The following is a 16,192-nucleotide window of genomic DNA, read 5'->3' on the forward strand; positions in this document are numbered from 1 at the left end:
CCATCCTCAGTGGGAGAATTACCTAGGGCTCCACTCTCAAGGGAGCAGCAATTCTTTCAGGAGCCGATCAGGAACAGCAAAACAGAAGGCCCTTGGCCTGGATTAACCCAGTTTACCCAGCCCACTGAAACAGGTGCAGAAAAGATGCTGTTTCCCTTCTCCTCCCCCTCCTATTGAACCTATGCTCGTTTTGGGGCCTGCATGTGGTTATTGGATTAAAAGAGGCGATTCCATTATAAAGGAGTGGGGTGCGGAGATTGCATCCGTCAGAGCTGGGACAAACACGTCACAGGGCAAATGGGGGCTGTGGGGCAGAAATGACTCAACAGAGCGTGATCTGCTACGTGGGGGACAGAATGAAGAGAAGAGTGGAAAAAGACAATGAGTGTGGGAACGGAACATGAGACAAAATGCCAAGGGGTGAGTTTTAGGGTCCAAGACTGTATACTGAGCAATCGGGAAAGGGAGACTTCGTCAGCAGTAGAAGTTCCACTGTGTGTGTGTGTATTTGTGTGTTTGTAACATTGTTCGAAAACATTCAAGCGGCTTAAGTAAAATGATTAGATTTATTAGATTTTTATCCTGACTTGCCTGCACAAAAAGGAAAGAGCATTCATATTACTTTTGCTGAATTCAGGAATTTTAACATCAGTATGGGGATTCTCTATTGTCCCAGTAACTTGGTTGTCATAGTGTTTTGCCATAAAATGGCAAAATCCGTGCAAACCAACTCCTATAATTTCCATCCATTCCCAAATAATCTATTTTTAATTTTAATGTATTTAGTTTTGTTGTTGAGTTGTATTTTAACTAGTTGTTTTATATTTGGTGTTAGCCGCTCTGAGCCCGGCCTTGGCTGGGGAGGGCGGGGTATAAATAAATTTATTATTATTATTATTATTATTATTATTATTATTATTATTTCATTTGCCAAGAAGACAGAGTCAAAACTTAAAATGTTTACTCCCAGTGTATGAGAAAGCAGCTGTGCAGCAGTGTAGATGCAGAGCCTGGGAGTAAGTCCCCCAACATATGGAGGGACACAGGTTCCCCATCCCTGCTTTAGTAAATAGCTCCAGATGGAGTTACATATTAGTGACCCCATCATAAAATGAGTGCTCCTACTATCCCAGATTGTTTGGGCATCTTTCTCTGGGTGGTTAGTGTGGGATATTACACAGCCAAACATAATAGTGCATATTCACCAGTAAGAAAGGGGTTAAGGATCACAAAGTTCTGTATTGGTAGACAGGGCCATCTCAAGCAGGTCGGGCGCCCTGGCGCCATGATTGCTTTGGCGCCCCACCCTGGTGGGCGGGCGCAGCGTCCACCTGCTGACCCGGCGCCCCGCGCCACCAAAACTACCCCTAGAGCCAGGCCTGGGTAGAGAAGACTCAGATTGGTTGTGACTTCTCACCTTGGGGGAGGGAGGAAGCAAGCAAGGGTTGTTTCCTGTTCCCCCCCCTTTGAACCATGTAACTCAGCAGACATCTGAGGCTGGGGCTCCAAACTTCTGTATTTCGTAACCAAGAATACCTTACTAATGTTTCTGGTGTAGCATCACAAAAGCACTCTGATTACTGTAAGTCAGGCATCCCCAAACTGCGGCCCTCCAGATGTTCTGGCCTACAACTCCCATGATCCCTAGCTAACAGGACCAGTGGTCGGGGAAGATGGGAATTGTAGTCCAAAACATCTGGAGGGCCGAAGTTTGGGGATGCCTGCTGTAAGTAAAGCATTTAAAGCATTTAAATTTACTTAAGGATGTAGTCTATTCACTTTGAGATGGGTAGAGGTGGGAAAGTACATTATCAGTGCTTAACACTGGGATATTTGCAGGTCTAACAACCTATATGTCCCACACTTTGCAAACACTGTACATATTTCTGTTTAAAATGCTACTGGGGTCTAATTTGGCTAAAGAGTGAGTCAAGCCCACATTATTTAATTCAGGCAGTCAGCTTTTTTTTTTTTTTACTTTTGTAGTTTCCCACACAAGTGGGACTTCAGAATTAACTGGTATCCCCCAGTTATTTCCCAACAATTAGATCATTATATATGAATATCCATCCATGGCTCAGGCTGCTGATTTCTAACCCTTAAGCAACCCTTCATTTTCCTGCCTGCAGTCTTTGCTTGTGCAAGGGACATTGCTGATCAGGCTATAGGCAGGAAGAGGAAGGAATACAGTGGGAGGGGTGGGCAATCATGAAGATTGTGTGGAGTATGGGCAGAGGAAGCCCATGTCTCACGCAGTTTAATTGTACCTAGTCTGCTCTTAAGAGGGCTAGGATCCAGACTGCCTGAACAATGGCAGTTTTCAGGTGCAAGGGCACATTATCCAGGCACTTGGCTTGAGATAAACAAAACAAACAATAATAATACTGCAAGAAGTTGTATTACACTTGTTTTATTTATTGCCATACTAGCCTGAAATCCTAAGGGCATTTTTGTAGAAACAAGTTTCCACCGAAATCAGTGAAACTTGCTCAAGTTTGCATGCACAGGACCGGCTGTATAGATCAGAAATCACAAAAGGATATATAGATGCTTGATTATAGCTGCTGGGTTTACATTTCAGAGACATTTGTTTTACCTTATTAAATCTGTGCACTTGTACTGCACACAGGCGTTCTCACAGCGGCTTACAAAACTAGCTGAAAAATTCAAATGACAAATTCTGCAAAATCCGATATTTGCCCTATTCCTTACGTGCCATATTAACAAAAGTCTACAGGACTTTTTAAGTAGGATATTGCAGGTGAGACATTCAGCACATTCAGCTTACTGACTTCCTTGAACAGAACTGACATTTGAATAAGTGTCCTTAGAATAACATCCCTTGCAAACTTAATTCCTTTATGGTGCAGGCTGTTATGCATCCTTAAGTGATGGAACAGATATCTTTCCAGGGGAGTAGACCAACATTTTTCATTTTTAAATAAGGCTATGTAACATGGAAAAAGAGTGAAAATATACCCAATGAAGGTATCATAATGTGGCAGGTGGCAGTTGTGTTTTGGGTTCACCCCCTCCCTTGAAAGTATTCTGATTAGTTACCCTACACAAAACAGGCTTAAGCAAAGTACAGTACTGTAGTGTGCTTTCATATGGAGTAGAAGACTATTACCCAAATGAAAGAAGCAACTAAACTGTCTCATTTGCTCTCTGTGAGTTTATGACCAAGAACCTCATCACTATGATATATAGGCTCTCTGGGACTCCAAGAGCACACGAGCCCATCCACATCTTCCCTCAAAGCAATCAGTGACTGTTGATTTCCTTCAGAAATATTTTCCATTTCCATGCCTTCCTTTCCCCTCCCCCCTCAATTCCAGGCAGGTGGTTTGTCTAATCAATGGCTGGATAATTTCTTTGGGGACTCTGTAGTTGCTTAAAGAAATTGTACTGGGACACTCAAGATGAATGACATCCTGAAAGCCACAATTTCAGTCTGTGGCCTTACTTCTGTATGTATGTATGCTTTCTGATAATTCTGCTGTAAAGCATTTCTTAAATTAAGCATCTGCCACCCAAAAAGTTTGTAAACCTGGCTTTAATGGGAAAGCCTATCCTAACAGAAAGCTCAATTTTCAGTTTGATTACACATAGTTTGCCATTCCTTGTTTTATATTGTTTTAGTATTTTTAGCACATGGTGTTCTGATCTCCTTCTGGAGGAAAAGTAGGCTATACTTGACAATCAATACAATAATAAGACTGAGATAAGTGCCTTACTTTAGCCATGGTGATTGGCTGTGCAGAGAGACTGATCCTTGTGAGGACTGCACATAGGCTTGCCAGACTCAATAGTGGACAGGACTTCTGTGCCTTTAATTGCCCTGCTCTCTTTTGAGTCTGGAAACTAAAGAGAAACCAGCAGACCCTTTGCTTGGAAATTAAACAACGGGTCTGCTGGTTTCTCTTTAAGTTTTCCAGACTCAAAAGAGAGCAAGGCAATTAAAGGCACAGAAGTTCTGCCCACTATTGAGTCTGGCAACCCTAACTGCACACTTTAGAACTAAGCCACAAACTCCCCAAAAGCATAGTTAGGAAGGAGCTGGGGTACTAACAATAATTAGCCTGGTCTCCTAACCTCTGCTACAGGTTCACCTGTCACCTATCTGAAGGGTGAAACCCCCGTTCTAGGGTTCACATCTCACAATCTGGATCCTGGACACACCCTGTTCACTCTTTCACTAAAGTAGTAGATGAGCTCTACTGCAGCTCTTCTTCCCTATTCACTCTGTGGTCCTGTTATCAGATCCTTTCCTCACCTGCTATGGTCTACAGATTTCAGGGAGCAGATTAGGGAGGGAGCAGGAGAAAGCATTGCAAATGGTGGGAGGAGCCACAGCCATTTTGTCTTGCTCCTAAATGAGAGATTAAAAAAAGTTGTGCTTGACCATCTGGGTTGTGGAGTGGAAATGTTATCCTTTCCCCATTCAGTCCAATTGGAGTAGGGCGAGTTGAGAGGCTCCTTGCAGTGTTAAGCAAATAGTCCACACAGCCAGCAGAAGGAAGGACAGAGCTAGAATTAGAAGTGGACCAGCCCCTTCACCTTTTGTGATTGACCCTAAATTGATGCTAACAGAAAGATACGTATATTTGGGCTAAAATTGCAAGGAGGGCTTGTGGAGGATTTTATGATGGCCTTCCCTCTCCCCTCATCATTTGATCCATTGTGGGATAAATGGATGGTGCAGCCATTTTACCATTTTAATACCATGTTTGCCTTGCCTAAAGGCTTCATCTCTACATGACAGCTGTGATGCACAGGGCCTAATCAAGGGGCCTCAGTTACCTCACTGACATGCTACTCCTCACCTCACTGAAAGCCTAAGGCAGGCATCCTCAAACTGCGGCCCTCCAGATGTTTTGGCCTACAACTCCCATGATCCCTAGCTAACAGGACCAGTGGTCGGGGAAGATGGGAATTGTAGTCCAAAACATCTGGAGGGCCGAAGTTTGGGGATGCCTGGCCTAAGGCCAACAGCCAAAGCTTTGTTTGGCACATCTTTATATTTTTTTCATACCTTTTATCCAGTACTGTTCGTTGACCATGCCCAAAGCATGTCCGGATAATACTTCAGAGGGCCTGCATATTATACCTGTGTGCTGAATAAAGGAGAATAAAGAATCATATACAGTGGCAACTTGGTTTAAGAACAGCTTAGTTTATGAACAATTTGGATTAAGAACTCTGTAAATCTGGAAGTAGGTGTTTTGGTTTGTGAACTTTTCCTTGGAATAAGAACATGTTTCACTGCCTGTTGAATGTGTTCCATTTGTAAATTGAGTCAGCCGCTGCTATGGGAAAGCACGCCTTCGTTTAAGAACGCTTTGGTTTAAGAACAGATTTCCAGAACGGATTAAGTTCGTAAACCAAGGTACCACTGTATAGAGAGAACATATTTGCTTATTTAGTTTGTACAGGCTGCCCAGGAGGACTCCCCTGCCGTCAGTGCCTGAGGTTCCTACCTCTCACCACCTGGCCCAGGGCAGGGCCTGACAGGCCTCATAAGGACTTCTGCTGCCGCCCAGGAGGACTCCCCTACTTGAGGGCCTGAGGGCCCCATTCCTGCCTCTCACCACCTGGCCCAGGGCCTGCCTGACAGGCCTCATAAGGACTGCTGCTGCTGCTGCTGCTGCCGCCGCCGCCCAGAAGGAAACCCCTACTTGAGTGCCTGAGGGAATGGGCCCCATTCCTACCTCTCACCACCTGGCTCAGGGCAGGGCCTGACAGACCTTATAAGGACTTCTGCTTCTGCTGCCGCCCAGGAGGACTCCCCTACTTGAGTGCCTGAGGGCCCCATTCCTGCCTCTCACCACCTGGCCCAGGGCCTGCCTGACAGGCCTCATAAGGACTACTGCTGCTGCTGCTGCTGCTGCCGCCGCCCAGAAGAACTCCCCTACTTGAGTGCTTGAGGGAATGGGCCCCATTCCTACCTCTCACCACCTGGCTCAGGGCAGGGCCTGACAGACCTCATAAGGACTTCTGCTTCTACTGCTGCCCAGGAGGACTCCCCTACTTGAGTGCCTGAGGGCCCCATTCTGCCTATCACCACTTGGCCCAGGGCAGGGCCTGACAGGCCTCATAAGGACTTCTGCTTCTACTGCTGCCCAGGAGGACTCCCCTACTTGAGTGCCTGAGGGCCCCATTCTGCCTATCACCACTTGGCCCAGGGCAGGGCCTGACAGGCCTCATAAGGACTTCTGCTTCTACTGCTGCCCAGGAGGACTCCCCTACTTGAGGGCCTGAGGGCCCCATTCCTGCCTCTCACCACCTGGTCCAGGGCAGGGCCTGACAGGCCTCATAAGGACTGCTGCTGCCACCCAGGAGGACTCCCCTACTTGAGGGCCTGAGGGCCGCATTCCTGCCTCTCACCACTTGGCCCAGGGCAGGGCCTGACAGGCCTCATAAGGGTGGCGGCTGCTGCTGCTGCCCATGAGGATTCAGAACACCGCCGAGTTCTTTTTAAAATGTTTTTTTTAATTTTTTTTTTACCTTTTTAAATTCCTTGTGGTGTGGGGGTGGGATGGAAGTTTAGTTGGGTTTGGGAATGTGTTTAATTTTACTACTTTTGTAATTTTTATTTTTGGTTTGTATTGTTTTATGGTGTTTTGTGTGTGTTTTATATAGGTTTTATTTTGTTCTGAAGGGGAGGGGTCAGGGCTGCCTGGGAGTGGGTCCCTGCCAACAAAATGGCTGGGGCAGGTTCCACAGAGTGTGTCCCCCCCCTCTGTGTGTGTGTGTGCGTGCGCACTCAGTCCAGTCTACCTGAAGGAGCGTCTCCACCGCCATTGTTCTGTCCAGACACTGAGGTCCAGTGCCGAGGGCCTTCTGGTGGTTCCCTCGTTGTGAAGTTACAGGGAAGGCCTTCTCGGTATTGGCACCCGCCCTGTGGAATGCCCTCCCACCAGATGTCAAAGAGAACAACAACTACCAGAGTTTTAGAAGACATCTGAAGGCAGCCCTGTTTATGGAAGCTTTTAATGTTTAATAGATTGTAGTATTTTAATATTCCGTTGGAAGCCGCCCAGAGTGGCTGGGGAAACCCAGCCAGATGGGCGGGGTATAAATAAATTGTTATTATTATTTATTACAGGGAGGAGAAACATGTGGATTCATAACATGGATTTGCAATGTTTAATTTGGACCTGGTTCACTCAGCTTTTCCAGGTCTTCTCCAGTTGTATTCATTTTTGACGCTGTAGATGGAAGTGCCCATAAAGAAGTGAGACAGAAAGGCCATAAATTAGTCTATTTTCACAAAGCTGCTTTTTAGTACACTGGTGCTTCTGCAGATTTATTAGGAGGTTGTTGCAGCCTCTGCTTTTATAACTTTAAACAAATTACACAGAGATTCTATGCTTCCCCTCTTCCACCCCCAGCCCGGAAAGCTTTTTATAAAACCATATTTCAAAAGTGGTTCATAATTTATTATGTATACACTGGAACTATGCAAGCGACACAGTTGTTAGACCTAATGAGAAAACATGAGAGGCCTTGTGCGATTCAAATAGATGACATAAAACCTACAAGAACCTGAAATCCTTTCAGCTAATGTTTAAGGAAGCCTCACAAAGTCAAAGTTAAATCATGCTTCTTATTCCATTCTTTACTCATGCCAGGGCTGCCTATATTTAGCATGGGGGCTAATTCTATCAGTTTTTACTGACAAACCCCTCACAAAGTCTCACAAGGGCCCTCTCCTTTCTGTTACTCATGCTCCATAGGGTTAGGGAACCTTTGGTTACCCAGCTGTTGTTGTTGCCCCTCAGATCCCATCAGTTCCAGCCAGTGTGGTCAAGTGTCATGGATGATGGGAGCTGAGATCCAGCTACACCAGGAGGACCACAGGTTCCCCACTCCTGTCCCAGAAGAAGCGTTTCTGCAACTTGGTTGAATTTTTTTTCTTTTGCCCTTTCCTGAAAGCACTCAGGCCAGGGTTGTTTAGGCAGCCAATTGCACTCCTCTTGGGTACCATTTTGTTTTCTGCATCTAGGTCACATGTGCTCTAGATCTATAATAAGTAGTCACTCTGTGAATGTTAGTCTTTCCCCTCTACATTTACATGTATTAACACTCTACCTTTTTTGTATTTAGAATCTTTCTATTATTCAATTATTTGTTATGTATTTGAACTTGTTATGAATGAATGATCGAATGAATGAATGAATGAATTCCATTTTTAATCCACCTTTCACCATCAGGTCTCATGGAGTGGTAAAGGTAAAGGGACCCCCTGACTATTGGGTCCAGTCGTGACCGACTCTGGGGTTGCAGCGCTCATCTCTCCTTATTGGCCAAGGGAGCCAGTGTACAGCTTCCAGATCATGTGGCCAGCCTGACATAGCCGCTTCTGGCGAACCAGAGCAGCACATGGAAATGCTGTTTACCTTCCCGCTGTACCTATTTATCTACTTGCACTTTGACGTGCTTTCAAACTGCTAGGTTGGCAGGAGCTGGGACCGAGCAATGGGAGCTCACCCCGTTGCGGGGATTTGAACCGCCAACCTTCTGATCGGCAAGCCCTAGGTTCTGTGGTTTAACCCACAGCACCACCCGCGTCCCCATGGTGGGGTACAACAACTTAAAAATCAATATTAAAACAAATTACAGTCACATGTCTTGTTTTTGTTTTCTTGATATTATGTTGATATGGATATTTTATTTATACATTTTGATGATGTGATACTGTCAGATCGTTTGAGATCAACACCATTGATGGAAAAGCTATTCACACATATTGGATGCCCGGAGCATGCGTGGACTATGCCTGTCTTGAACAATTTTGAAAACAATGTCCTTTTCCATCAACATTTTTTTCAACCACACCTTGATTAGCATTTGGTAGTGTTGCCAGGGTGTAGATAACATTGCTTTGGGATCACATTTTGCCCTTTGAGGGAAAATGTGCTGATTTTGTGAATTTCCCTTTTTGCTTTATTCTTGCCCTTTCTGTTAAAAACAAAAGCTTGTACATCGGATTACAATATCTGGCCTTTCAAGATATCACAAGTTTATGTCACGAAAAGGGATATGACAGGCATACAACAATGAAGTCAGAAAAGAAGAGAAAAGGAGGGGAATGGCCAAGGTGCAAGTGAAGGCTGGATATATTGGGTTGGGTCTGGTCCACGTTGTTCCCACTTGGTTCCCACTAACACCAGTGAGATGAGTTAAATCATAACTAACATTTTGCATTGATTTTGGCAGGACTTGGGTGCAGTTAACTTAGACTGGATTCTACTTATTTACAGTACAATAAATAGGTACCGCTCCGGTGGGAAGGTAAATGGCGTTTCCATGCATGGCTCTGGTTTCGCCAGAAGTGGCTTAGTCATGCTGGCCACATGGCCTGAAAAAACTGTCTGCAGACAAACGTCGGCTCCCTTGGCCAGTAAAGCAAGATGAGCGCCACAACCCCAGAGTTGTTCGCGACTGGACTTAACTGTCAGGGGTCCTTTACCTTTACCTCTACATGCTCACCTAGAAGATATCCCACTAAATTAAATAGTAAATAGGTATAGGATTGCAGCTACAATATATCTGAAATGTGACTACTACAAACATCCAAGGACTAATCTTCCCAAAGCTACTCAACCATTTCAATTCCTTTTGTAATCGTTTTAAATACCATATTCCGAGGAAAGGATTATGGCTCAGTTCAGATAAAAGATATGCAGTTGAGGTTCCCCAGAAGTGACTATGCAATTGGATGTAATATGTTTATGTAACATACCTAATTTGTTATCCAGCAGGTGCAAATGCTATTCCTATTTTCTGCTTATTATATGCTGGAGAAATAGAAAGCAAACAGCTAATCAGCACCATGGACAGAGAGCAAAGTGCCCCATTCTTTTTTGCATTTACTTTTGAAGTTTTCAAACTGGACCTGCTTTTTTAGGGGGGGAGAGGTGGTCCTCAAGAGAAAATGTTAAAACAAATCTTGCTTCAAAACCTGTGTTGCTGGACTCCAACTCCCATCACTCCCAGACAACATGTTAGGTGATTAGGGGTGATACACATTATAGTACAACATCTGGAGGGCTACAGGTTAGTCATCTCATGTTATAAGTGAATTTCACTTGACTGAGAGACCCTCTTTATAGAATGATTCTATTAAAGCAACCTTCCTCTCAACCTGATGTTGTGAGGACATTTTGGACTACAACTCCCATCAGCCCCAGCCATCATGGCCAATAATCAGGGGAGATGGGTGCTGTAGTCCAAAACATCTGGAGGACATCAGGTTGGAAAGTCTGTGTAAAGCAGGCATAGGCAAACTCGGCCCTCCAGATGTTTTGGGACTACAACTCCCATCATCCCTGACCACTGGTCCGGTTAGCTAGGAATGATGGGAGTTGCAGTCCCAAAACATCTGGAGGGTCGAGTTTGCCTATGGCTGGTGTAAAGCATTATTAAAACAGCAATCTTATACACACAAGGCTGGGAGTGAGACTGCCAATTTTGGGGATCAGAAAGACATTATCCAGTACACTCAAAGGGATTGTGAGAGGATAGCATTTGTCAAAGAAGGTTTTGTGCCCTTGATTTTTTTTAAAAAAAATAATCTGAAGGAAAACTAATTTGGTTGTTTTTATAACAGAACACACCCCATTGCTTTCCTTTCGTCTCCCTGGGCCTGTCATTCTTGGTGACAAAGGGTAGGAAAGTGGAGAAAAAGATGAGTTCCACATTGAAATTCCTGTTTCCCCATCTACCTTTGCTATCTCAAAAAATTAGAGAACATGAAGAGCCATAGCTCAGTGGTAACGCATGTGGTTCCAACCTTGGCATCTTCAGGCTAAGAAAGAATGTCTGGGCCGTATCTGATGCAGTAATTCCACTGGTGCAACAGCCTTCTGTTACCTCCAGAATCTTTGCACTAAGTCATCTCTGGAGGGCTGGGGACCATTGTACCATGGAACCATGCTGGTGCAGCTATGGATACAACTCAGTGTCTGAAATCCTGGGAAGCCACTGCCAGTTAGTGTAGACAATATGTCTATTTAGTCCAGAATTTATAAACATCCTTACATTCAGAGAATACATGAATGGTGTGCAGAAACAGAACACAAAACCCTATAGAGATAATAAAACAATGTTAAAGCATAAACCCTATCAAAAATTAAGAACAGCAACAATAAAATAGACTAATTTGGGAAGGCTTAAGAGACACAGGGAACCTGGTGGAGCAATTGCCTGGTGTAATATAAGGCAGCTTCGTGTTTTCATATATTCCTATGCTCTTTCATTTCAGCTCCCTGAATGTTTTGCTTTTTAATTCTTTTGTTGTACTTTTAGATTTCATAACAAATGCTGCAACCGAACACAACTAAACCATTGTACATCCATATATTATCAATAAATCAAATATTGGGATGCAAAAATAAGAAACGACCCCTCACTCTATAAATAAAATAAACAAATTTGATCCAGAATCTCAATAATGTTTTAAAGAAGGCTAGGATATGTCAGTTGACTTTTTCTCTGCCAAAATCTGTTATCTGACAATGACTCGTCTCTTACATGCTCCCCCCCTTCCTCACATCAATCTTTTATGCAGCAACACAAAAGGAAATATAGCCAAGCATGTTAAATGACCTGAGGAAATATGGAGAGCAAAACAGGATAATTTCACCGGGTCTATGAAAAGGCAGAAAAACTATGCTATGAAGGCAATTGAGCAACAGCAACAAAAACAAAATGGTAAACATGGATGGAAGCTTGCCCAGAACTCAGCTAGCCACCTGAAATTTGTTTGTCCAGATGACAATAATCAGGGCACCTGTTCCATCAAAATTCCAATCAAAGCTATGAACTTGTATGAATTATAGAAGCACAAACAATACTGTAATGTGAGTGCTATATTGACAGTTCTTTTTTGATGGCTTCAAAGTCACCCTCATCCCAATTGAGTAAGGGAGACAGACAGACAGAAACACAGAGAGGGGATGTGTACACATAAAGCACATATAAGTAGATACCAATCCAGGTCTGTGGAAATCCAGGTGTTCTTCCAACCTCAACCTGGGCAGCCAAGTTAGTTTTGTTATCTTTTACAGGATCTGCCTACTGCAGAAGATTATTTTAGGGCATGTCATTCGATTGCCTCCTATTCATAAAAACCTACTGGCCGATTACATTTCTGTTATCATGTCCTGAAATTTCTCCACTTTCTTGCACAGGTATAATCATGTACTCTTGGATGGAGGCCAACTCTGCTCCCCCCCCCCTCTGACAGAGGGGAAAGTGGTTTCCCCTCATGGGTGCAGACATTATAATGTTGCCTGTTGGATATTAAAACTGTCAATTTTCTTTATTTGCAGCAAAGTAAGAAGTAGTATATTCTATCTCATGTTTGCATTGATGTGATTCCCATCAGTTTACTGCCAAGCAAGCCGAATGAAGCAGAGCAGAGTTGTGCAAACATTTTATTCATTGAGCTGGAATATTTATTTATTTTTTAAAAAAATTGTATGCTGAAATATTTCAATGCCTACCTTTCTTGAAATACCTTTAAAGTAATTCCTTCAGGATGCCTGCCAACTTCTGCATATAAGCTATTGATTGTTATTGTTCCTGTTTGCTCAATTTTGATAGGAATGGAACTCTGGGATCCTGAGAGAAAAACTCCTGTCAAGCAAGGATAATACTTAATGCATTTGATTAAGTAAACTCTAGTCCAGGCAAGTTTATGCTTCAATAAATGTTATTAGTCTTCTTAAGAGTCCTGTCTGTTTCGGCTAACTCGGAGGATGTTACTCAGATTGCAGTTTTGTACACAGTGTCACAACTTTTCCACAAGTTCTGAGCCAAGTTTATTATCTGAGGACAGCCTTCAAGTCCATGTGAACAGTTTCAAGAGAGCTGACAATGTTAACAGGCATTTTTGACACCAGAGGTAAACGACAAAATGGTGTCTCACCAAGCCAGAGAAGAAGGACTGAGTGAAGGAACGGGGGGGGGGGGGCAGCATAAAGATCTACATTGAAAGCAAGTGTTGGAGAAGACCACCAGCGCCAACAGGTCACTGTAGATGTTTAAATGGGGGAGGGGGGGTTAGGGGCATACCCAGGATCAAAACTAGGGGGGAGGGGCAAGCCATGGTCATTCAGGTTGTGACATTTAAGCACGGAAAAGGCGAATGAAACCAAAATTTAAAGAAAATTATATATAATTATAGCAGTGCTTTATTACGGTAGTTATTACAATTATTTGCTTGAAATTTTTATTCTAGTTACATGTCTTATACTAATATCATTTTTCTTGGGTTTGAAGAAAACTTGTTCAAAACTTTCGTTTCAATCCAGTCCTGATTTTCCTTGAAGAATTTCCGATGGACGCTCATCAAACACAACCCAGTCAGTCTGTCCTCTCCCATTGTACTTCTGAGCCAGGTCTTTACCCTTTACAATTTAATTTTCTACAGAAATTACTTAACTTACCTTTTTGGAGCCAGTTTCTTATATCCATTTAGACAGCCTCGATGTCTTCTAAATGTAAATAAGAAGGTAAACTAATAGCGGGCGGCTCAGTTTAGTGGTAGGCGGCTCTGTTTAGTGACGCGGAACTCACTAGACCCCCCCAGGAAGATTTCCTCTTCTCTCTGCTAGAGCCCGATAGAGACCTCTCCCTCCCTTGAATCCCAATGGTTGGCTGACATAGATTCCTCTACCATTCGCTAGGTGGCTCTAGATACTTCTTGGTTTTTACACCATTTCAGTGTGGTAAACAACTGATTATTCGCCATCGCCCTACCTAATTTTGTTTCGTTTCATCACTTTATAACCATTTTATTTATTTTTGCTTCTGGGGGGGCAGCTGACCCCCCCTGCCCCTCGCTGGGTACGCCCATGGGGGGTGTTACAAAGAGGCAGCAGATCTGGCCTCCAAGGAGAGCACTTCAGCTGTCGCTGCCACCACCAGAGCAGGCGATGCATTCAGTGAAGGCCTAATTTGCTGCCTCTGTGGATCCTGCCACCTGAGGCAGTCACCTGACCTTGCCTCCTGGTTCAGTGAGGAGTTCCTCAGTTCATCATTCAAGATACCCCATTTTATTTTCCCTTTAATGAACCACTGAGGATGCTCAGACAGGCTGCTTTTTATTCCTTTTTTGGTTTTTGCTCCCATAGGTGTTCTCTCTCTCTAATTGTTGTTGTTGTTTTACTTCCGCAACCCTTGACGTTTCCCCATGCAGGTGTGTGGGTGGTGCCGTTTTGGCGACGGCAAGTCCTGGCACTTGGAGAACTACTTGGAGAGATATACAGTGGTGTTTTCTGTTTGAAATTCAGACCAGAACAATGAGGCTTAAAAAACAAAACAAAACAAAACAAACACCCTCCGATTCATGATGTGCTTTTATTTTATTTTGTTAAGGACATTGACTATAAAAATTAAACAAAGCATTGCCAAACACAAATGCCAATGGGATAAAAACAGCCATACTCCTGGACAACGTTGGCTCATGCATTTCTCAGATGAGGCAGTGAGGCTTTGAATGGTGACTTTTGCGTTGTTTTTCCATGAGGCATTTGAAGTTTTGTTCTCATGCAAATCATCCCAACGGGAACATCTGCACACTTTACTGGATGCCAGTTCCATGAGAGCTTATGACTCCTGATCAGGCATAGAGCTCAGGGGGGTAAGGAAATAAATGGGAGAGGAGAAGTCTGGGTGTTTGGTTAGCGAGGAGCAAAAGCAAAGAAAGAAAGGGCACTGGAAGGTGTGGAATTAGAGGTGTTTGTTTGTTTGTTTGTAGGGGGTGGGGGTGGAGTTACACTGAAGTTTGGGAGTACTGACCAAAACAAAATGCCTTAAACCTATATCTATACTTATAGAACTTGTATAGTTCCATATAAAATCCATTCGCCTTGCAGAATGCTTAAAGTGAGATTTTAGAGCAGGCCAATAATATTTTGATGCCTGAGGCGAAGGACGGCATCCCTTCACAAGTTGTCATGCAGAAGTCAAGTGGATTGGCAGTTGAATCTTGATTCACCTCTGGTGACAGGAGAGCATCGTTTGCCACACCTGAGGCAGCAGGCCAGATTAGGGACAGCAGAGGTAATTGGCAGGGAGTCTGTCAGTTTTGGTTCCTCTCAGTTTCTCATTTTTCTACTCTGAAGTTCAGGACTTCTCCCCATTCTGGCACAGTTTGCATTTTTAAAAGAAGTCCTCATGAAAACCCACCAGCATTTTACTGCAAAATTCTCCTAATATACATAAAAGGGTAAAGGGACCCCTGGCTATTAAGTCCAGTCGTGACCGACTCTGGGATTGCGGCGCTCATCTCGCATTACTGGCCAAGGGAGCCAGCGTACAGTTTCCAGGTCATGTGGCCAGCATGACAAAGCCGCTTCTGGTGAACCAGAGCAGCACACAGAAACGCCGTTTACCTTCCCACTGTAGTGGTACTTATTTATCTACTTGCACTTTGACGTGCTTTCGAACTGCTAGGTTGGCAGGAGCAGGGACTGAGCAATGGGAGCTCACCCCGTCACAGGGATTCGAACCGCTGACCTTCTGATCAGCAAGCCCTAGGCTCTGTGGTTTAACCCACAGCGCCACCCGTGTCCTAATATACATACGGTATTTGAATGCAATTTTGTTTAATACGCAAAGCAAAAGCCTACAATACAATGCATTTCTGTATGTCCTTTTTTTGGGGGGGGGGACTAGCGTATGCATTTATATGCACACTTTACTTCAGTGTATGCATTTTTGTAAATGGTACAGTACTTGCCTGGAGAAGTGCAACTTGCAGCTTTGCTTCAATCCTCATCTTGTTTCAAACAGTGAAAGTTAGGTAAGTTTGCCTTTAAATGCAAACTGACTCAATTTTCTGCCTTATCCCTATTTCTGCCAGAGGTAGTGGCTTCACTGTGGCTAACGGCAGGGCCAAACTTGGGGCCAGGTTGTGAAGCTATTATTATTATTATTATTATTATTATTATTATTATTATTATTATTACAGCCCTCCATCTGTAGATCTCAGGGCAGGTCACTGAAAAACAAAACAAAAAACCAAACAGACAAACAAACAAACAAACAAAAATACAACATACAATTTAAATCACACTGGCACATTCTTAAAACAACCAGGCGTTGAAAAACGTTTGGAATAATGAACACAACAGACTTTAGAATTGTTAAAATGACTTAATGGGTCTTTATTATTATT

This window comes from Zootoca vivipara, chromosome 4, assembly GCF_965207765.1.
Source record: "Zootoca vivipara chromosome 4, rZooViv2.hap1.1, whole genome shotgun sequence".
NCBI classification, from domain to species: domain Eukaryota; kingdom Metazoa; phylum Chordata; class Lepidosauria; order Squamata; family Lacertidae; genus Zootoca; species Zootoca vivipara.